Below are 24,523 nucleotides of genomic sequence, written 5' to 3' on the forward strand. Positions count from 1 at the left end.
ATTTTCAACTGAATAATTAATCAAACTTAATAGAGGTAACAACTTAAACATATAAGAAAAGTGGTAAGGCTGTCTTTAGAGACAATTATCAATTTGACAAAAACATAAAGACATATATTGAGAGCATAATATTATGGCATTTTAGTTATTTGTTGTTTTGAAGCCCAGTTTCTAGACAATTGAATCAACTAATAACATCTCTCGGATTAGAATATTTAAAGTCTAGAAATGAAAATAAAATCCTTATTTAAAATTTGGCTTTGCCATTTAGATTTATATTTGTTGCATATTCTTTACTATCACTCATTACTTTCAAATAAATATGTATTATTTATTAGGAGGAACAGTATTTAAGTGTTGTGCTTTTGACTTAATTTTCATAGATATTGTAATTAAGTACTCTTTATGCGGTTAACATCAATCTATTCCAATGTTTTCCTCACATACATTGATGCTATTAGCAACTTTAAAAATGATGAATTCATTTTCGTTAACTTAAATGTAAGAAATTGATCCAGAAAGCGGTTAGTAAGAGGTGATCACGATAATAGTAAGAGTATAGTAATACGCATAATACTGTGCTTATGAAGAAGATCAGAATCAAATTACCAATTAAAAAAAAAAAATAATTTTTTCAACAAGGTAAAGCATAATGAAGAAAGAAGAAACCAGGAACGAGTTCTTGCTCTTCCTGCTTACAGTGTGTGATTGTTTCCAATGTTATGCGTGAATTGAATTGATTTTGAGTTTAACATCTCTTTCAGCATCGAGGCTATATGAGATGTGAACTTATTGATTAACGTTGAATCCGAACCATATGAGCTCCCACTGGGAATCGAACCCGGGTCTCCCACGCCAAAAGCGCGTACGCTAACCGCTTATCCACGAAAGAGCTTCTCAATGTTATGTATGAAATATATTATGTAGTACATTGAGTATGGGCGAAATAACGTTTGTGCTAGATTTTTTTCTAATCTTTGAGTTAACTTTCATATTATTGATGCGGCAGTGTGCCATTACCAAGTTTAACATATAATCATATGTGAAATGCAACCGAAGCATTATGAACTTTTAGTATTTCATATAAGTTACAAGAAGCATTCTATAATTTATACAAATACTACAGAGGTTGGCAAAGAGCCTATATGCAATAAAATCTTCAATTTGTTGCTAATGATTTCGCGCTAACGGTAGAGTAAATCTATTTATGATAAATTTAAACAATTGTTAGTTGTTAATGGAAAGGTATTAAACATGCATTCAATTAGGTGCATCGTGCTATTATTGTACTATTGTTTTCTTTTAAACTTGGGTAGCCTTGAGATGAGAAGATAGGAATATAGTTTGATTTCTTTTTTTCTTTTGTAATAAGATTGGATAAAATTACTTCTAATGAGTTGTTGCTAATTCGTCGTATGACCTATTTTCACAAAATATGTCATATTGATACTCAAATTAATAATCAGTTATTAACTCTTACAAATATTATCCATACATATAATGATTATAAATGACTCAACGATATTTTATTAAATCCTAAACTCTTAACTCGTGTTTATGGATCCTTCCATTTAAAAGTGTTTACTTTTTTGGTTCAATTTTCGTGTATTGTGTCTACAGGAGGCTTCAAACTTGGATTTAATTAACTCCGAATTGTGAATTGTTGGTTTGGATTAGAATTTTTGTGGATTTGGGAACGATGTTTGAACACTGCACTAAAGTTGTGAGTATACTCTGAAAGTAACAGAGAGAAATAGTTTTTGCTGTTGAATTGTGTACAATAAATCTTCTGCAAATATAGGATGAGTGTTTATGGTTTAAATTTCTATCGAAATTTTGATTGATATTTTTAAATATAGCTTTTAAGAAAACGGATCAGGAGAGAGAGGTCTGGGATCAATCGTTCTGAATTTTCTTTCATTTCAATACTGTGCCCACTATCGTTTATATCAGACAACGTTGAACTAAGTAACAGCATCTGCATTTTGAATGAAATAGCCAAATTGCATTTTTGAAATTAAATTCCGTTAATAGAGCAATAAAGAAACATTTTGTGAAAGCAGTATTTCTTCAAATTCCCTTCTCCAAAGGAATCGTTTGGAAAGAAATAGGAAGGTATTCTTGCAGTTGTGTGAGGTTCGAGGCATCAATAATTGAAATCAACTAAACATGTTTTAGAATTTCCTAGTGTGATGTTTTACGGTTTCTGAATTGATTGGAATGGATTCTAATGTGATTGAATGTTTGGAATTCTTGTTATCATTCTACGTAGTAAGGAGAGAGTTTTAATAAGGAGAAGGTTCTTCATAACTAAGGAGAAAGTTTTAATATAATGTAATAGATCTAAACATACTTACTATGCATAATACTTACTACAATATAGCGTGAAATCGATTTGTTTCGTTTGACACCTTCTTGTTGGAACTATTGTGTAGTATTTGTGCCTAGAACTTACTATTTCTTTTACTTTGTTAACCTTCTTTCTTTACAATTTTTAAGGGGAAAGAGTTGTAAAATTAACATTGGCATAAATTTACATTACTACAAATGAATATTTTCAATTATAAATTGTAAAATATATTAATATAGTTTAGAAATTACAAATAATAACTCACTACAGAAATCATTGTATTATATAAAAAATATAATTTTGTGTCTTGAGTTTTTGAAATGAAACCACGATGCAAATATACTTGATCATCAAACAAAAATCCTTAAGTATCATTCCTTTAACACGAGTTAAGGTCTAAGGCAATAATAATAATAATAATAATAATAATAATAATAATAATAATAATAATAATAATAATAATAATAATATTATTATTATTATTATTATTATTGTCAAGGAAGATGTACATTTCATCGAAAAGCGTTACTAGTTTTCTAAAGACTTCGTGACGAATATTTTCTTGTTTATAATATCTATATATGACCAGACGTCCAAGGATTTACAAATCTGCTGCCGGAAAAAATCTATGGTAAATTAGATGTAACTTTCAAGCATCTACAGATTTATTGAAAAATGTTCAGGTAACCTTACTGCGTAGGATGAGATTTGGTACTAAGTTAGTTTTTGTTGCAAATGTAAGATTTTCAAATGTTTTATACATGAAGTATGATTTATCCTAAATGAGTTATCAAAAAGTATTAGATCAGTATGATAGAAGTATTTTCGTTTAATATAGATCTATATATCGAAAGTAACTATGCTGTCGTATTAATGTAATTGCCAAGACATATAGTAGTTAATATTATTGAATTCTTAATATAACTGGTTTTTCGGGTTTGAAAAAAGTATATTTTTCTTTTCGTGTAATACCAATACGAATAAAATTATGTTAAGGATAATGCAGAATTAATCTAACAGGTAATCGCATTCAGATAGTCTAGGCGTACTGGTCTATCATCGGTCTTACTGTTGACGTATACTTTCCTGGCATTATTAATTATTTGTGCTTCATTGAACCAGATGTGTGAATATAAAAGCAACGTATTAATATTTTCAACAAGTTTCACATGTAAAAACTTAGACTAATTAAACAAATTGGTATTCTGTTCATATTGCTAAATTGGAAGACATAAATTTTAAATTCAAAATAGAGGGTTCCCTCTGTAGCATACATTTACGTGCTCAAAGCTAAAAGAAACTTTTGATGCCCGATCTCTTCACTATGTCGAACAGTTTCAACGGTAGTTTTAAGAAAATAACATTAAGTCACAGTCAGTATTGCTGAATTATTGAAATTGAACATAGAATAAAGTTTATTACAAGCAAATTTTAAAGATTCCATATTATATTTATAATTAATATTACAGGTAACTTAAGGAAACTTCTGTCAAATTCTGAAATGAATAATAACTACATCAAATCAATCCAATTAGTTAGTTAAATTGTTAAAAACTCCTTAATTAATGTACAAACAAGTGAGTGCGAGGAAACCGCATTTATAAACTTAACTACTTGAATTTAAGGTTCAGCACAACTAATTATTATAGTATTCTAATTACAACATTTGAGTTCTGATGTATAATTGAAGGAGAGTTTATCTAGACTCAACTATAGTTAATCATTCGCAGCAAGACATTAATTTGCCTGAACGATTTTAATGAATAATCATACGAATAATTAGAAGTTTCTTTCATGTCTTGTATATTAATATTCCTAATTTATACGAAATTCAGCCAATATTTGTAGCACACATTTTCTTACGGATTCTCACGGATTATACACATATTTTGTACTCGAATTATTTTTTCATATAGTTGTCAAAAGATGCTTATGTTTTCCTAAAAGGTTATAACATTTTATCAGTGTTTTAATTTATATTCTTTTCCCGCTATCGTTACATTTTATTTTCGGAATGATTTTTTAAAATTTTTTGCCAAGTTGATAATTTGATTAATGTCTCACAACGAAAGTAATTTGGTTAGTATTATTAAAGAATTAATATACTATGAAATTAGATTTCATCTTTACGTAGATATGAAGAAAATCATATTTAAAAATCACAATTAAATCAAAGTTTACTTTCCATTTCTCCAAATATTAAAAATACAAAGTATTGCTGAAAATCTGAATTAAAAGTATTAAATTACTCACGTCGAGGTATTACCAGGTAGTAGTTGAAAATTAGACTAATATAATTACTTTAAAAGTCATTAAAATTAAACAATCATTTCCTGAAATTCTATGTTTTTTCCAAAACTTGAAATTTTTTGTTTCTTCGATCTTTATTTATTGGCGTCAATTCACCAAAAATTCACTAATTCAAATAGGATGTTTGAAGATTAGTCTTGTTACAATCTTAAATCTATTTGGCCTATTTTATTAGATTGAAATAAGTGAGTTAGTATTTAGAAACAAGTTTCGTAAAAATTTTCAATACAGAGCTTAGGAGAATTTGAAGCATAGGTACTGATTTCAAGCAACATGATAAGAACTCCAATACAGCTGGAGTGCAGATGTTTCTTATGTTTTGATTCCAATTGTGTTTTGATTCTTGTGGCATGGTAAAGAAATGGATATTTTAATATTCCATTTCAGGATTGAAATTATATTCAACGGAATCTATAATCTAAATCACTTGCGCTTACTGAGAATCGAACTAAACCACACACACAACGAACATTGTGGCGGGCATTAGGATAATCTTGGACTATTAAATGGAAAATTTTTCAGACAGTTTTTACCTATTCAGCTATTTCAGTAATTGGACTTATAAAGAGTCTTCCCTGTTTATTAGTATTGAGTATATAATGAGAAGTCATTAGCATTTGTCTGTAACGCATTTTAGGTTGAAGAGCATATACCGAAGCATATACCAATGATTGAATGAAAATATATCGGCTGAAATGACAAAGTAGATTTAAACAAGAATGTTCTTGATAAAACTTACTCATATGATATCTTTCCACTACAGTCTACAGAATTTTGTTGGAGTTGAATGATTCAATATAACTCTTCAACATCAATACTATGAGGTATTGACTTTCTGAACTATTGCCAGAAATGAAACTCGGGACACCGCTTCAGAAATAAGAAAACAAACTAGATAACTTTAATTAAGCTTCTTACTTTATTTCCTTTTTAAAAAAATAGATGTAACTGTATTTAGAACATGATACAAACAAGATTTTGAAGATATGCACTAACGTTAAAAAAGGAAAATGTCTTACACTTATTTAACAAATCTTGTATCGATCTAATAAGGCGAATCATAAATAGACTACTATACAATTTCTGGCATCAATATTCAGCCTGAATGACAACTAGTGAAATCGACAGTCTCAGTAAGATATTCCCAATTTCTATAAAAGAAGTCCTGACTGATTGACTGATCAACACCCAGAACAAATCGCTTAAGCTGGAGATTTGAAACTTGGACATTACATGGGATTTATGACGAAAGGCATCACTATGGAAGTCCTTTTGAAATTTCGACTTGGAAAGGGGAAATATTATGTGTAGCAACTATTATAGTAAAATATTCATATCTCCGAATTTCTGAAGGGCAGGGGTACGAATTTTGTATATGAGTATTCCATTGAAAATAACTAGACATGTGTTTCTCAGTTTTTTTTTAAATATTTATCTTAGAATGGAATAGAAAAGGGTGTCGAATAGAATATATATATCTTTCATTTAAAATAATTAAGGACGTGTTTCAGCGTTTTCTAAATATTTTCCTTAGAAGTGAAAGAAAAAGGCGGGAAGAGAAAAGGGTGAAGATTGCAATTATTAAAATAAGATGGCCATATCTCAAAATAGAGACGTAAAATTTGGTATTTAGACTTTTCACTGGTCTGTAGAAATTAGTATTGAAACCAAAAGTAATAATAAATTTGAATACTTCTGGTTGTAGTAGAGTTTTTGAGATATTTATCGTGTTACCTTGAGGTGTTGAATCGTTTGCGGATAAAAAACTTTCCGCTATCTATTACCGTTTTTGCTCTATGGCAATAAACGTTGAAACCGGGAATTAATTTGAACCACTTCCGATTTGAATAAAATGTTAACGGCGGAGATGGAACCTTTCTTAGGACGCTGAATCGATTACAAAGAAACAGAAGCTCAATATCTTTTACCGTTTTTGTTCTATGAAAATCATACATAAAAGCTATATATGTGACACTGATGGTAATTTTTACAATTAATTGCTAAATATATTATTTTTGCAAGTAATCATTTATCAATCGTGATTGATTTTTTATTCAAAAATTGAAAAATAAGTTGAGATCATCTAATTTTTTTTCTGGAACTACTGAAAGTAAATAATTGTTATAATCTAATTACAGTTCACTTAAAAGAAGAATTGGTTTTATCCAACAAAGGCTCACAGCTATCTTGAAAATCTAAGATTTTTTTTTATAAGTGTCGGTTTGAACATTTAATACTGTGTCGTATGTAGCTGTGAAACGCTCGTGGATACTTTGAATTCAATTATGCTTCTCGTGGGCTGATTTGTGATCCTGAAAATTATATTCTTTATGTAGCTTTTCTGTAATGTGCATAACATTAATTAATCCTAACTAAACAACATTATTCCTGCTTAATTACCTAATTTTATACCTGATTATCCACTAGAGACGCAAGTATGTTTCTTCTTTGGAAATGTGTGACACTGAAGAAATTGCCACGAGCACGTAATCGTATCACCAGTATCGATCCTCAATCTACAAGAAAAAAATATGTTACTAGCATTATGTCATCATATTTATATATAAGTATTAACTTAAATTGAAAGATATTTTGCTAAAATATCTTAAATATTAAGTTAATTAATATTTAGATAGCAACTAAGGTTATTATTATTTTCAAAGTGTGATACTGATTATGGTGATAATTATCGAGTTTTGTTTCCCTAAATGGGTTTTCTGTCACAAATATATTCTACAGGGAGATTGTATTCCTACCGGAAATAGAATCCAGGACTTCATACTGTATGATAACCATTCGCTGACTCTCAATGTCACTGTTAATCATTAAATTTAAAGAATACCAATACTAGTTGCTTGTTCATTTATTGAACCTAATATTTAATAATGAAGTTCGGTAGCAAATTAAAAAGCCTCCTTGGTGCTAAATGGTGTGGGACTCTTCTTTACCTCATTAGAGTAAGATTCCTGGACGGAAGTGCAGCTTTCAATGAAGTCCAGGTGACGGATGCATTTTCAGTTCCCTTTCTAGAATAGGCAAGTCACTAGGGAGACACGAATATTCGGCGACTTTCTTGAAATCTAAAATTAGAGAAAACACACTTGCAAATTCGAAGCTTTCAAATATATACAGTATATGTATCGGTTATAAAACCCGCCAGCATAAATATAATGCATAATACAATTACGCATACACTTAAAATGACGACACATATATACACATATACATATACACAACCACATATATCTATATATAATATATATATATATATATATATATATATATATATATATATATATATATATATATATATATATATATATATATATAACTAATATTGACTAATAAATACATAAACACCTGTAAGACAATCAATATATATATTTATAACAACCATAATAGATATGTATATTCAAATCTTATACTTTAAGCTTTTTTAACAACCTATTCCACTGTTGGTCGATGATCAGTCCTGAGTTCCAGTTCATTGCTTTATTACCCTCTTTTTCTATAAACCTTGCCTCATTCCATTTCCTAACTATGCTTCTTTCTTCTTGGCCTAGAATTTTTACTTCATTCCAATTAACTGAATGTTCAGTGTCTCTTATGTCTTTGTAGACCGCATTTTTGTCCCTTTCTAGCCTAACATCATCCTTATGTTCTTTTATACACTTTCTTAGCCTCTTTCCAGTTTCCCCAATATAATACATATCACACTCGCTGCACTGAATTTTATAAATCACTCCTTTCTTCTCCATCATTACCCCTTGCTCTTCTCTCTTCTTCCTTCTTTTTTCCTTTATTACTTCCAGAAGCCTCTTGATCCCTTTTCTGTAAGTTGAGATGCCCCCATCTTCGTAATCATTCTTTTAATTATTTATGTTTCTTCTCACAAATTTTCTATTCCCCATCACATTTTTCTTCTTTCTTCTATTCCTTCTTCACTTTGCTCTCCTTCTCGGCTTCTTTCTTCTCTTTCTTCGTTTTTGTTCTCCCATCTCCTTCTTATTTCAGCTTCTTTGTATCGCATCCATTATTCTCCAGCTGCTTATGGAATGACTGTATAGTCTGTTCCGCGTTGTCTCTTTCACTGCTTATTTGCATAATTCTATTCTCTATGTTAATGATGAAATTCCTCTTGGTCGAGTAATCTACTTCTAGCGTGGCAATAGTTTCCCGACGCGCTACTTTTTTGATACCATTCTATGTGTATCACTCCTTGTTTCCTCCTTATTCTCATACCCAGGAAAACTATAGCATCTTTCTTTTCTACCTCTAGCTCCGGTTGTATGCCTTTCTCTGTATCCTCAATTTCTTTTACAAACTTTTCCAATTGCCTTACAGTTCCTTTCCAAATCCCCAAGCAATCGTCAATATACCTAGCAAAAAACACTAATTTGTCACTTCCTTTCATCTTTACTTTCTTCTCCCAGTCATTCATAGTAATTTCTGCTAGAACTGAACTCAACCTGGATGCTTAGTCCTTCCTTGATCTTCACTAACTTATCACCTCTAACACAGCAAATGTTATCTCATGTTGTCTTCAGGGTCTCCTTCAGACCTTCTCCCTTTCAACCATTGATCCTCCTATCCTTCGTCAATTCAGTAATGACTTTAAAAATGCTGTTCCTTCTTAGACTTGGAAACATAGCCTTCACATCAACACTGAACATGATTGTTTTAGCTTTGCTCTGTTCTACTTCCTCCAACCTTCTTCTTAAATCAACCGAGTTTTTCACACTGCTACTGTCTTGTTGCCTCCTTAATATTTCTACAATCTTCTTTAACTCCTCCTCCAATGGTTCAAATATATTTCGTCGGCAATCTAATACAGGTCTCAGTTTTACCTCCTCCTTATGAACTTATGGAAAACCTTTCATTACCGGTATCCTACCTTCTTTATTAAGATCTCTTTCAAAACCTGCTTTTGTTAATTATACTAAAACTTTTGTTTAATTTCCTCACACATAGACCTTTCATCTATCACCTTGTAAGTATCATCACAGATATCATTCAATTTTCTTTGTACCATTGTTTTTCCATCACCGCGATAGCACCGCCTTTGTCCGCTTGTTGCACACATATGTCTCTCCTCTTCTTTATATTCTTCAACATACTGTACTCGTGTTATAAAAGGTTCCCCTTTGACTTCTTTATGTTCCTTTCCACAATCACCTTAACTTTCTCCTTATCTTATCCCTTATCTCCTTGTCCTGAACTTGAACTATGGCTTGCTCTACTGAGTATATAACCTCTTCTGCGTCCACCCTTTGTTCTCTCTCTTTAAACTTATAGCCTAAACTCAACACTTTCTTCTCATCATCTGACAACGTCACATCACCTATTGCTACCACCTTTTTGTCAATGTCTTCCTCACCCTTTGACTTCCACCCTAACCGCTTTCCCTTTTCCATTAATCTTTCCTTCACTTTCTTATTAAAATCCATTTCCCACACTTCCAGTCTCTTCATAAGTATATCCCTTGTAAATATCAACAAACTATCACTAATATCACTTTTTAACTTCGCTGTCTTTTCTTCATTCAAAGCTAAAAAAACGTTCTCTAATCCTAATCCCATTCCAAATCAGCTCTTTTTCTATCTTCTTAATGAGTCTTAATGTACCTGCTTATTATGTGAATATATTCTTTTGCTCAGCAAATAGTTTGTTTATGTTTAAGTATATACAAAGCAAAGCTTCTACTTATGGAAAATATTTTGTTTTGGTACGGATTTATTGAAATAACTAAAAATATGATGTTGTGCATAGTATGAACTATCATGTGGTGTGAATCCATATTTAAACTAACTAGTCGTATACCTTGAGAAAGTTGTAAGTTCATTGCAGCAGAAACAAATTCTTTTGGATCTTATTTTATTTCAAGTCAGTATAGATAGAATTGTTGTCATCCTTCTCCAGCCTTCTTTTAGGTGTACCCAAAGTTCTTTTCCTCAGCATCTTCGCAATTAAAAGTTGATGCATTCCTTACGTACCTTCCACGATGTGATGTGTTTAACTTATCTTGTACATCTTGATCTCAACATGGAGATCTTGACATTCGGTTATCTGTAGCTATTATAACGTAAGCATTCTGGAACTTTTTCCAGTCATCAATTTCAGTTTTTCAGAATAATTGACGTTCACGGAAATTTGTAAGTTATGTTTCGTTCTTTAATTATTATTTTCCAGTTAAGATTGACAATACAATGTATTTTAATCCCATATGTTTAATACTCCAAATTAGCTCTTTATCAACACGTAAAAACCTTAATTGCTCGTACTGATTTAATATTTTCTTACATTAGAACTATATTTTTTAGTACAATTTCTTCTAAATGTTTGTTGAATTAATTGCAGACTTGCTTATTTTAAAAAAAAGATCCATCAGAAAAATGAAGATAGTTGTAACAAATAATACGGTTTTATCACAATAATCTTCTTCCTAGACACAACGTTAAGAAAGTTATTTTGAACTTGATAAATAATAACAAATCACTGCCAACAGTGTTCACAGAATTTTACTCTTACTACTTTTTGAGGGGTTTTCCATTACAGAAGAAATAGTGGCGTATTATTGGATCATTAGCTCATCTACTTATTTTCAAATAAATTAGAGGTGTAGACACTATAACGAAATGGCTTTCACCTTATGCAGATTATACAACGAAACATACAAATATGTATCCTAGATATGTCAGAGTTTTCGCTTTAGATAATGCGACATTTCTTAATATGACGGTGGTTTTCCCGAATGAAGTCTAGTCCTGTTTTAAAAGTCTTTAGAAATGAAGAGCGCTCTTACTTAAGAAATGAAGAAATCTATATATATTTTCTTTCTCCATCTACATATGTTTAACGTCCATCTTCGTCTTTCTTGTGAAATTATTGAATATTACTTTAGTCTTTCTCGTATTCATTTTCAATCCTATTTCTTTTTGTCAACTTCAAATTCAGATCAATTCATTTTTACCATATCTTTAAATTTATTTACGGCTATTTTAAAAAAATAACATAAGTAGCAGGAAAATGAATGCTCATACCTGGAGTTTCGTTTTTATTTATTAGTTTTCTTGAATAGATCTTCTCTGAAGGATTATGTTTTCATGACATAGTCGCAATACTCCTAGTGTTCATCTAAAAATTAAAATAAACATGTACATTATTTTAATGTAAATTAATAAGAAAAACTTTGAAATGGCAACAATTAAGTATATTTTATTATTAGGTCAAAATTTCTTATACACCTTGAACCTAATTATGCAAGATCTTATTGTCTATCGTATCAGTCAAACAATAAGTAGCTTAAATAAATTTGACTTGCTGCCGACCGAACAATTTGACTCTTGAGAAAGTTTTCTCTGGATGGATATATTCTTGCACGACATTTAAGAAAGAATTATTGTGGGTATTGCATTTCAAGTTTTGTATACATTTTCAGATGGACATATTCATTTAGAATTTAGAAATAGATTCATCATCATAGGTATTCTGCCTTTATTGGGAGGTCACTTGCCGCAGCTGAGAATCTTCCATGCTCCACGGTCCTCCGTATGATCTTTCAGTTTTTATATCATCCATTAATTGTTGTCTCCTTCGCCCCTACCTCTCTTTTCCGCCACCGTTCCCTGTAGAACGTCTCTGATGATACAATCTCTTCTTAGGCAATGTCCCAACCAGTTTCTCTTCCTCTTCCTAATAATATCTAAAAGTGTTCTTTTCTCACCCATCATTTCTAACACTCTCTCATTCGTTTTCCGCTCGACCCAACTAATTCATTCCATTCTTCTCCGCACCCACATTTCGAAGGCTTCCAGTCGATTTTCATCACCTTTACGTAATGCCCACCTTTCCGTTCCATACAGTACAACACTCCACACGAAGCATTTTATGAGTCTTTTTCTCAACTATTTATTCAAGGTCCCAGAAAATACTATTTTTCCTCCTAAAGGCTTCTTTCGCCATTCCTATCCTTGCTTTTATTTCACGTTCGCACTTCATGTTATTACTAAGAATACTACCCAGATATCGAAAACTATTCACTTGTTCTATTTTCTCCCCTCCTACTTTTATATTTGACACAGACCACTTCGTTTCAATCACCATGGCTTTTGTCTTTCTAACATTTATTTTCATCCCATATTCTTCAAAGCCCTTTCTAATTTTTTCTAACATTTTATTGATTTTCTTTTCAGATTCTGCAACAAGCGCCATATCGTCTGCAAATCTTATGCATCTAATCATTCTACCTCCTACCGTAATGCCATCATCATCAAGTAAATTCTTTTTCACTATCTCTTCTAGATAGACATTAAATAGTGTTGGCGAGAGGCAGCATCCTTGTCGAACTCTCCTTCCAATTGCACTCTCTTCCGTCAGTTCTTCCTCTGTCCTAACACTTACTTGTTGGTTCATGTATAAGTTTCTTATGAGTCTTCTATCTTTCCATTCCAACCCTATCTTCGTTAGAACTCCTAACAACAATTCCCAATTCTCTCGGTCAAAAGCATTTTCTAGATCAATAAATATAGCATACACCTCTTTCCCTTTTTATATAAATCTTTCACCGATCGCCCTTAATAATCCAATTGCATCTCTTGTGCCCTTGCCTCTTCTGAACCCGAACTGCTCCTCCTCAACTTCTTTATTTGTTCTTTCATATAACCTTCTGTTCAGTATTTGTAGCAGAATTTTAGCTGCATGAGATATGAGACTAATAGTTCTATAATCCTCACATCTCTTTGGGTTCGATTTCTTAGCCATCGGTATCATGATCATTTTCAGAAAGTCTTTTGGCCATTCTTCTGTTTCATACATTTCATTACATAGTCGGAACAATTCTTTCTTTCCCTTGTCTCCTATATTTTTAATGAATTCGATTGGTATGTTATCTATTCCGGTTGCCTTTCCATTCCTAATCTCGGATATAGCCTTTTTAAACTCATCCCTAAGAATACTAAATCCTTTATCATCCTCGCCTACTTCATTTTCTACTTTAACATTTAGGCTACATGGTCTATCCCTACTCTCATATAAGTCTTCAACGTATTCTTTCCACCTTCCTATGACCTCATTTCTCTCGCTGACTACCTTCCCATTTTTATTTTCTACTGTCATCATAATACCCCTTTGTTTCCTCCGAAATTCCATAGATTTCACCTCCTTGTACATTTCCTCATATTTCCCATCTCTTTTTAATTTTTCTATGTCCTCACATTTTCTTTTGTAAAACTGTTCCCTCGCTTTGTCTGTGTCTCATCGTAATTCATTATTTAACTTTCTGTACATCTTTCTGCCCTCTTCTGTATCAACCTGTTTCCACATATTCCTCTCCCTCATTTTCTGCAACATCTGCCCTGTAATCCATGGTTTCTTAGCTGTTTTGTGTTCGCGGTAACCTACTGCTTTTTCGGCAGCCTGCTGTAAGCAACGTTTAATATTTTCCCACCGTGCTTTACTACCTGCATCTATTCTTTCTTCGTTTGAACATTTTTCTTCGAATTTTTTAACGAAAAGATTTCTTATTTCCTCGTTCTTCAACTTTTCAGTATTCAACTTTTTGTTACTTACTTTTCTTCTGTCTACATTTTTCAGTTGAATATCTACTTCGGCCAGCACAATATTATGATCAGAGAAATTATCAGCCCCGGGAAGGGTCTTATATTCACGATATACATATATAAGAAATAGATTAAAGATGTTATATTCATGCACGTTTAAAGTAAAATGTATCTTTACTATTAGTTTTTTTCGGTAGAAGTAGTAATAATTAAACTGAACAATATAAATAATAACATACTGCTAATTGTATAATGAAAAAATAATTATTACCTTTAACATTGAATTAAATGTAGTAGACATTGTTCTACTGCCAACTTCTATGCACAATTTGACTTATTTGAAAAGTATGTACACTTTATATAAAATTATATTTTTATAATACCAACCAGTAGTACTTAATTTTTTTTAGCTCATTCTCGAAGTGAAAAAAATATTAACAGAAATTAGTTACTGTAATTCTATTGCAAAGTTAACTTTATGAAATTGTTTAACATTTATGGAATTCAGAACATAGTTCTGACACCATGAACCATTAAATTGCAAGAAAACTATGAAAGTAAAATAATTTATATGTTATGTAAAATAATTTACATGTTAAGGGTGAATAACAAACAATGTCTAGATATCCCTATTGGTCTGGTGGCTGTTTTGTGGTCCTGGTTCGATTACCAGTGGAAAAGTATTAAAATTTAAACGCATTACGGTGTTTCGGAGTCCATCTTAAATTGTATATCAATGTCTCATAAAGGTTTAGTGCTGAAAGGGTCTTTGACAATAAACAAACAATAAACGGTGACTGAGAATTTGCACTCATATTAGAATTGTCTTTGATGTTGATCAACATCTCATACTGAAATAGTTTTACATTACAACTATAGAAAAACACAGGATTCCAAGTAATAGCAATTCTTAAAGACATTGTCTAAGATTATTTTGAAACATTATTTTATGTTAACAATAGTAAAACAAAATTTGAATAGTTCTTGCAATTCATTTTCTATGGATTTAAGAACAGAAAAATGTGTCAGCTGCGAATTTTTCATATGTCCCGTATCAACTAATGCAGCTATATTGTTATAACTTACTAGTATTCTTCTAAGTATTTATTTTTGAGTTTCCTTATACTTTCTGTAGTTTACCTTATTATGTAGAGTGAGAAAATGAGGACATCATTAATATAATATATTTATCAGTTTTATTTTCTCATTCCACATAGATTTAACTACTTCAGTTAAGAATATCATATAATATGCAAATGTTTTTCTCAAACAATATAGATTTTTATTAAAAATTAAAAGTAGAGAGACTAAATGATTTTAAAAAGCACTGGAGAATGTCATGAATGAGGATAAAATAATACATACAGCATAAATATTTACATTATAATTTACTAAAAAGCATATAGTATAAATATTTAAAATTGTAATTTGGTATAATTGAGCGGCTCGGGGAACATAATAGTATGTCACATTTTCTAATTTTTTAGTAAGTTAATAAAAGAAGATTCATTTCCATGCAGTTCAATACAATGGCACATACCAAACAAGCTTTCTTTGCCATCTGTAGGTACATTTCCGAAATTAAACTACTTACATACTGTTCTGTGGTAAGATGCCAAACGGTTCCATCTAATAACTCAATTTTACCGAAAATTGTGCTTACCATTAAGTTTTTCCAAACCGCTCATTTATATAGATACGGGATCTTGAATAATACTGTCTAATATTACTTCTGTTTTATTAATAATTTCGTTTTTTTAGAGCTGGATTACCTAGAATTAAATTAATTTTAAGACAGCAAAGTGTCATTGGTACTGAGTTCATTTTAACATAAAATTCTCACCAGAAATAAAATCCTATTAATCGTAGCTTCGGAAACTTGTATGTTTTTCTCTGGTGTATTGTAGTAACCTGAAAAATGAACAAAGAACATCTTCATAATTACTAAATTTTTTTATATGCTGACGAAGAATAATATATAAATGCAAGTAAACAACTATTTTATCTGAATTATACTTAAATTATGTTTCGCTTTGTCCATGTAACTTATATGGAATGTATGTATCCTAACCTTTTAGCCTTAGGTAAACTTCTTTCCTTGTTTCAACATCAAAGTCAATCCTAGAATCTAGTATACGGTTACTAATTAATTCAAAATATTATATGCTTGATATTTTTAAAGTCTTTAGTTGTTGCGAGTTAATTCCCTAATTAATTCAAAACATAATTTTATGATAAAATTTTTAAAGCTGTCAATTGCTTATATCAAATTCTTAAATTAAACAGAGTAGAGAAAATATAGGTAATAAGAAAGTAGCTCCTTCTACCTTACCGTTAGATTTAAAGTTAAAAAGAAAGAATATATAAGATTCTTACACGTATAAGCTATTCGTTCTTTGTGTGAAAAAATTTTGAATGTAGTACAATCAAAGTACACCAAATTACTGTAAGTAGTACTTACTCGTAGTCATTAACAAAGGATCTTTGTTCAAAACTACTAACCTTACATTTGAAATGAAATAATTTTATTTTTCAAGTACTTACTAAGCAATTTTAATCGATATCACATAATTTTCATTTGCCTCTAACTTTGTGATGTTATATCTATATGACGTAAGGGGTATAGCAAAATATATATAAAAAAAATACTTTCATTTTTTTCACCTATTATCAGCTTCAAGATTCTACATAAACACACTGCAAGTAATCGTATCATTATGGGTCCTGAAACGAAAATAGGGATGAGAATTTTTGCAGAAAACTTTGAGAAGAATTCTTACTGAGGGTGGAATAAAATTGAAGCTCTACCACTGGTTTATTTTTCATTATAAATCAGTAACTTACAAGCATGATTTGTCTTCTCTCTTAATAACAAAGTACTGAAAGAAATCTCATAAATGGCTTTGCTAATAGGCAACTAAGATTATTTTAGAGCTTGAATGAATAAGATATGCGTAGATTGTTCAAAATTATTCAAATGAATTCTATTGTCTCCACTAAGAAATAGATCCGTTTTGAAAATTTAGCATTTTAAAATAGTGACATCTCCAGTGACTGCAAGCTGATTACTTGGTGCATTTAACTTTTAGGCTTACTCGGCACGTTTTTACTCGTGCAAGGACTTCCAGAGAAGAATCAAAACGAATTTCTGGAAAGATTGAAGACAAAAGACTGAAAAAATTATATGAAAGTTCTCCTCTTCAATCCAATTTCCAATTCTACTTTTTTCTATAAAGAGAAAAACTTCACTATTTTTGTTTTCTTGTTGAAGACTGGAATGGACAAGGAGCCATGTTGATTTTGTTGTCTGGCACATGTACATGAGAGCCGCCTTTTTGGTTGATTATACTCATAAAGCCGTCAGCTTGGTGTGATGTTTTAAAGGCAAAGTCATATTCCATAGTGATGAGGTTGCCTAGCGTTTTCGACGCTGCTGAATGATTCATGGTCCACCGATGGCCGCCTTCTTCTCTTCGAGTCCAATTTTCTGAGTGACCGGAAATTAGAGTCCATAAGCTCCTCAGTGTGCTTGCTTGCTTCTTCTTTTTCTTTTTCTTCTTTGTACGTATTTTTTCTTTCTTGTCTCTACTCCTTCCACTTTATCCTCTTCTGGACATTTCAGTGACTCTCTCTCTTTCCCTAGCCTTCACCCACACAAGACGGGATGAGAGCGGGAGGGAGTTGAGTGTACGCGTATAAGGGAGCTATCCTGCTTGAAAACCCCTTTAAAACTCCTCATAAGCTTGCTCGCTGTCCCACTCACTCTCTTGTCCTTTCTGAGCCTTCTAGATATGAGAGCTTTGGTTCGTGTAGTCCACTAATGACCGACCATGCTAAGGAAAAGATGATATGCGCTGTAAAGCACTCTCCTTCCTTTTTCTATCTTTTGCTTAGCGGCAAGACAGAAAAGATAGAAGTTCCCTAGCTAATCATTTACCCTCATCCATTCATTCTACGAGTTCTTAAATACTAACAGGCAAAACGAAAAGAGAAAGCTCAGACATGATTTGAAATTCTCTTCAGACTCTACTTTCATTTTTAAAAAGTTAGTGATTTTATAATATTTACATATTATAAAATAGTCTCATCTCAATTAGCAATTTAGAAACAGGTCCACAAATTTCGAGCGGCCTTATTTCTACAGAACAAATAAAGACCTGTATATTACTTTGTATTTTGCAACTTTTCGTTTTCTAAAATCTGTTTTAAAGTTACTTTTTCAATAATTTATTGTCATCTTAAATTGCACTTATATCTTAAATATCAATAAAATTTTACAAAAGCACTTTTTTTTTTTTTTTTTTTTTTACAATTTCGGCCATATGTCATTGCCTTCATCAGCCACATTATATCAGAGAGATTATCGTTGTTTTCATCAGACGTGTTATCATTATGGTGTGTGATGATAGTAATGATATTTTGCCGAAAAGCTAGAATAAGCAGAATGCAGACGTATTTATGTATTCGAAGTTCTTACACATACACAGAATTATTAGTTGTTCTTTCTGAAAGTTCATGAAACCGTCGCCATAGGCATGCCTTTCTCTCGTTTAAATGCAGTTGAATTGATTTTGAGTTCAACGTCCCGTTCAGCAGCGAGACCGGGACGTACTTATTAACATGGAACCCGAATCATATGAGCTCCCGCCAGAAATCGAACCTCCTACATCAAATACGTGTACGCTAACCGCTTAGACACGAAGGAGCCCTCATTTAAATATAGTAGAAACTTTTATTGGTCCAAACGAAAATACATCCATGGGTTTATATATCAATCTATCAGTTGAAACAGCAATTAGAATAGGAGGAAATTAAGTGACATGTTATTTATCTTAAAGTAACTGAAGATGATTGTAACACATCTTGAATAAAAATATAACAGCTAGTTATAAATCATACATATGGATTGATATTGATAGTAAAATATTCAGATCATTAGAAGAAAATGAGTTGTGTTTAAGCACAAATATTCAAATTATATTTTCGGCAACTTTATTTAAATTGAAGTAGTATTTCAATAATACATTTTTATAAAAGTGTAGAAATGTTCTTTAAGAGTCATAGTGTTTTAAAGTATATGTTAATCCTATAAATCTGTAAAGTCAAATGATGACCATTTACACGCCTATTTAGTGTAATTACATGTAAAATAGATAAAACTGTACCAGAAAATATATTTAATGAAGAACAAATGTAAGAAACTTCCAGACTATACGACAGGTAGTCATTTTATCTTTCATAATATTCTTTAGCTTTTATTGTTTAATTGTTCTGCGACGGTAGAGTAGTAATTTCAAAGCACAGCTGTCGGCAAGTCAGTTTCCTGTACCCACACACTAAGAGAAGAGTTTCCTGGGACTGAAGAAGTAAATGGTACAAAATAGAGAGAGAGAAAGAGAGAGAGAGAGAGAGAGAGAGAGAGAGAGAGAGAGAGAGAGACTGATGGATGAAGTAATGAAGAAAATGAAATACAATGAATCCCATTGTGTCGCTGAAATTACATCGGTCCAACGTATCGGAAGCGCGCTACAAGTTTACCTTTTGTGTTTGCTACAGCCTATATTTCTACTAGGTACCAGTAAACCACTTCTGCACCTCACATGCACATTCATTTGCTGGAGTAGAAACGTTATCTGTAATACATACATTTCCTGTTGCGTAACAAATGATAAGCAGTTGAAATACAACACTTTTGTGCACTTTTAGTATCAAAACTAAGATTCTAATGTGCTCTGTAAATTATAAATATGAGGTACTACTTTTGTATAATTTTACATCTACTTATATTAATATTTGTAAGACGTACTTTTTACTGTCAAGTCAACTTATATTTCTACTGAAGAAAGGCTCATAATGGTAAAATACATTTCGAGATTTTGAAGAGTTGCAGAACAGACGAAATGCCCAATAATTTCATATTTTATTATTACCATATGAACGAATGCAAGTTTTAGATATTGTTTACTTATTTATGTGTATATACTACATGGACTTTCAACAAAACAAAATTTTAATTCAGGGATTTCAGAAATGTCTTATGTCCTTCGAATCAGCGTAGCTTTCTGATTTCAATTTTCTACAAGTACTTCTAATTACCATATACGTAAATCAGTACACCATATTTGGCAAATTTAAATTATAACAGTCACAGTTCAACGAGAGTGCAATAGAACAAGTTCCCCTGTCGATCGACTGCCTAATACTATGCTGTCGTGTGTACTTAATTTAAATTGTAGCCACTGGTGGAAGCTCTGATTAGAAACAGTTCTTCAAACTCACATATCCTTCAACTATGACATTTACTGCACTTCAACCAAAATTGTCATTAAAAAAAAAAAAAACACTCATGAAGTGAGTGAAACCTTTTATTTCGTAACCATGAACATCCGCAGCGGAGGGCAATATGGGGCAATTTTCCTCTTTCTGGATTTTCGAGAGGGGTACAGTTTTTCGAAGTACATGTAGAAATTTATTAAATTTTTTTACTCATTCACTAAAATATTCAATATATTTAACGCAGTTAATGAAGTTGTTTAATGTACGTCAACAACACTTGTTTACCAGGGAATATTACGGGCACCAAGATCTGTACATTTGCAACTTTGCTTAAGTCTGGTCATCTGCTCCCCTTGGAAAAAAAAATCTGCGTTTCTGTTCGTAACATTTTGTTTTTAAATTTCTAATCCGTATATAACGCGAGTTTAATTCTTGAAGCAGAGATAAGAATGAGATCTTAAGAATTCACATATTTTATCAAATTACTATTTACGTTATGATTATCACGGATCTCTACAAATCTCTAATAGGCATTAAAATCTACGAATAATATTTTTGAAATTTCGCAATATTGTGTGTTTGCTTCTGTAAGAGAATATCTCCCACATACGCCATTTTTCGTATGTATTTGCATACCTGACTTCTTTGACCAATATTTCAAAAATACCGACCATTTTACATTATTATACTCTTGTAATTTATGTCAAGTAATCTCAGATATTTTAATCATACACACATTTTAAGTGCCTATATAGGAATTTAGAAGATCTAATTTGTTTTATATCAACTGATTTCTTCAAATTTGAATAAAAATCCTTGCAATTGTGATACCTTATCTGATAACTTTCCATTGCAGTGTAATACTCAAAAAGAGAGAGTGAAAACTGACCAGTGTGGATTCACCAAAGGTTTACCATTTTGATTATGAAAATTTATTTAAAGTAGCTGTCACTTTCAATATTGCTGTCAACCGCATTACATATTTTTAGTTTAGGACATTTTATGAATTTTACACTTTTTTTACGCTCTTTCCAATCATAGAACACGACATGCTAGATCATTGTACTTATATACAGTGAGTTCCACGAATAACACTAAGGCCCGTCTCCTGAAGAAACCAGGGCAGATAGAAACATGAAACCTATTGTAAACTTCAAGGGACATAAAAGACAACGTTATGATGATAAGGAGAATCCCCTAAGATGGGGCCTAAGGGAGTTACGGGAGGTCACTACAAAATTTTAAATAACAACCCCCACCGCGTGGTACCTCGTTTGAAAGGAAATCACATGTAGAGACCAGTTTTGGAAATTACATGTCGCTAGCTTGTCTCTATTCAACATGGCGGCCATCCGTAAGTATGGTTCAAGTACGTTCCACGCATAGGTCCATCTCCTGAAGAAACCAAGGCAGATAGAAGCATAAAACCTTTTGTAACCTTGAAGGGATAAAAAAGACAACATTATGCTGATAAGGAAAATCCCCCATAAGGGGGGCGTAAGCGGGTTACGAGGGGTAACTACGAGTACTTCGACCGTACTTACGGATGGCCGCCATGATGGATAGCTTCTTTAGCTTCCCCTCTTGGGGGATTCTCCTTATCAGTATAATGTTGTCACTTATGTCTCTTGAAGTATACGAAAGATTTCATGTTTCTATCTGCTCTGGTTTATTCAGGAGATGGGCCTTAGTGTTATGCGTGGAACGTACTTCGACCGCACTTTACGGATGGCCGCCATGTTGGATAGGGACACGCTAGCGACATGTAGTTTCCAAAATTGGTTTCTACATGTGATTACCTTTCAAACTAGATACCACACGATGGGGTTTCCTATTTAAAATTTTGTAGTTACCCCCGTAACCCCCTTGAGCACACCTCATGTGGGGTCTCAATATCAGCGTAATGTTGGCTTTTATGTATTTTGAAGGATACAAAAGGTTTCATGTTTCTATTTGCCTTGGTTTCTTTAGGAGACGGGCCTTAGTATTATTCGTGGAACGCACTGTATAATCTTTTAATTTAAATTTACGTGCTTTCGACAACTATCTGTCAACAACTGAAAATGGTGTATTTGTTATCTGCTTCCACACCTACTACAAATTATCTCAAATATTATATTTTATAGGCAAATTATTGTAGAAATTCATGTTATTAATTACTAAACTTCCATTTTATTCTGGTTTTCGAAATTACCATTAACAATATTTTTACTGGAAGATGCTCTAGATTTATGAAACAATTTTATAATTTCCCTGTACTTCTTATTAATGTTTGCAAATTTTCTGAAGAATAGGACCATCTCAGAAGACAAATAATACAGAGCGGTTCACGCAAAACGGTCAGCCTCTCATGAGGTTAAATGTATAGGCAGGGCGCTTTCTCGAGTATAGTTTCATTTAACTTCGTTTCTACTTCCTTTTACCTGAGTTTTGTTTAATTTGAAGTCATAGTTCTTTATTAGTGGGTGATTAGCCAAAGAATTTGTATAGAAACGGAAAATTAAATTACTGATTTATTCCTAAAAATATAGGCTTTCTTTAACGATTAGATAGTTCATTGTGAGGTAGAGTTTTAACTTTCAATTCTATTGAATGAGAACCGCGGTGGCTCAGTGGTAGAGCGTTCACATCTGATGAAGGGGTTTTTGGTTCGATTCCAGCTCGCACCAAGTGGACTTTGTGGTGGACAAATACCTTGTGCGTGGGTTTTCTCACAGTTCTCTAGTGTCCTTCCATTTCTTGCATTTTACCATTTCATTCACTTCTCATCATCATCGCCTTCTTAAGCCCAGCCGGCATAACCGTGGGACTTAAAGATTTCTATTCTATTGAGCAGAAAGGCTAAGTTGTCGAATATTCGGAAGTTAGTACGCTTTGAGGCAGATAAACGTAAGAAGACACAAATAAAATATATTAACCTTATATGAGGTACAATGACTGAGCGTAGCAACAGATAATTTGATATGTAGTGAAATTCACCACGAAAGGTCTATTCTGATTAACAAACAATTAAATATTTAGTAAATATAATTCCAATGTATTTAGGAAATATAATTCCATGTAGGAAAATCCATTTGGTTTAAAGAATAGAGAAACGTCATGTTGTTAAGCTCACAAATCGCTTTCTGGTCGTTTATTAAGTCATTCCCTTCTTATTGACTTTCCGAAATCTATGCACGTAATTACAGATAGAATGTCTTATACGAATTTGAGATGAGAACTTTTAAAAACCGCCTTTTATTAGTCCTTTCAAGTAAACGCCATAATTTCTACGTTTTTAAAGCTACTTTTTATTTAGTTTGTAAAGCGTTTTTCATTTTTCATTTCTGAATGTTTATTTTATTCAGTCGTCCGAATGAAGCAATACTACTGAAAGAATTAATTCGAATTCAGGGATTAAAGGAATTTAAAAACAAGGTTTGAAAGAAAATCTCTTTGATTTATTTTATATAATAGTCTTTTGCCTCTTTTCTTTTATGCGAGAAGGAAACGAAGAAAGGAAATAAAAGTGATCTTTTGGTTGTTCATGCTTTCGCTCGAACACCGTAATAAGTTATTCAAGGGCAATTTAAGAGGATAAAATTAAATTGTATGCTATTGTTTGATCAGGTTACAGTTTAAAAAATTAGATATTTACCTACATTGTGTCTCTTTTAATTAGCGTTTCTGGACTTACTAAGTCCGAAGTCTGACTGTGTTCACGTATTGTCTTCGCTAGAAGCGAAACACTGATTCAAAAAGTAGTATGGGAAAAGCCGGTTTGAAAACCTGATATGAATTGATCTAACGTATCACTCAGCAAGCATCAATTGATAACAGACTTCAACAAGATTCAAACTCATTAGATCTAAGAACTACCAATGGACAATAACATTAGCCGAGGAACCACTCTTGTCCTGTGTTCACTTCCTTCTGATTCGCCCTTACCTTACGCGTTTATAAAAGATATGTATACAAGAAATAGCCCATTGCTACGCTCTTTAGGTAAATGAGATAAGTGATTAATGAATGTAAATTATTATAAAATAAT

The 24,523-nt window shown here is 32.0% G+C and overlaps 1 long non-coding RNA gene across 13 annotated transcripts in view; it reads right to left on the reverse strand.

Annotated features, from left to right (window-relative positions):
- LOC145671211 (uncharacterized) overlaps positions 1 to 24,523 on the reverse strand; it is a 170,294-nt gene that overhangs the window by 5,149 nt on the left and 140,622 nt on the right. For 11 of the 13 annotated variants that reach the window (XR_014128485.1, XR_014128484.1, XR_014128486.1 and 8 more), the window contains 4 exons: positions 16,061 to 16,128; positions 11,701 to 11,794; positions 7,609 to 7,740; positions 7,073 to 7,176 (listed from right to left, as the gene is read on the reverse strand). This is a non-coding gene — a long non-coding RNA (uncharacterized LOC145671211). Of the gene's footprint in view, positions 1 to 7,060; positions 7,177 to 7,608; positions 7,741 to 11,700; positions 11,795 to 15,989; positions 16,129 to 24,523 lie in introns of all 13 variants that reach the window. The other 2 variants (XR_014128478.1, XR_014128483.1) reach the window with 2 other exon arrangements.

The sequence above is a fragment of the Thermobia domestica genome, chromosome 15 (assembly GCF_964235325.1).
Source record: "Thermobia domestica chromosome 15, izTheDome1.hap1.1, whole genome shotgun sequence".
NCBI classification, from domain to species: domain Eukaryota; kingdom Metazoa; phylum Arthropoda; class Insecta; order Zygentoma; family Lepismatidae; genus Thermobia; species Thermobia domestica.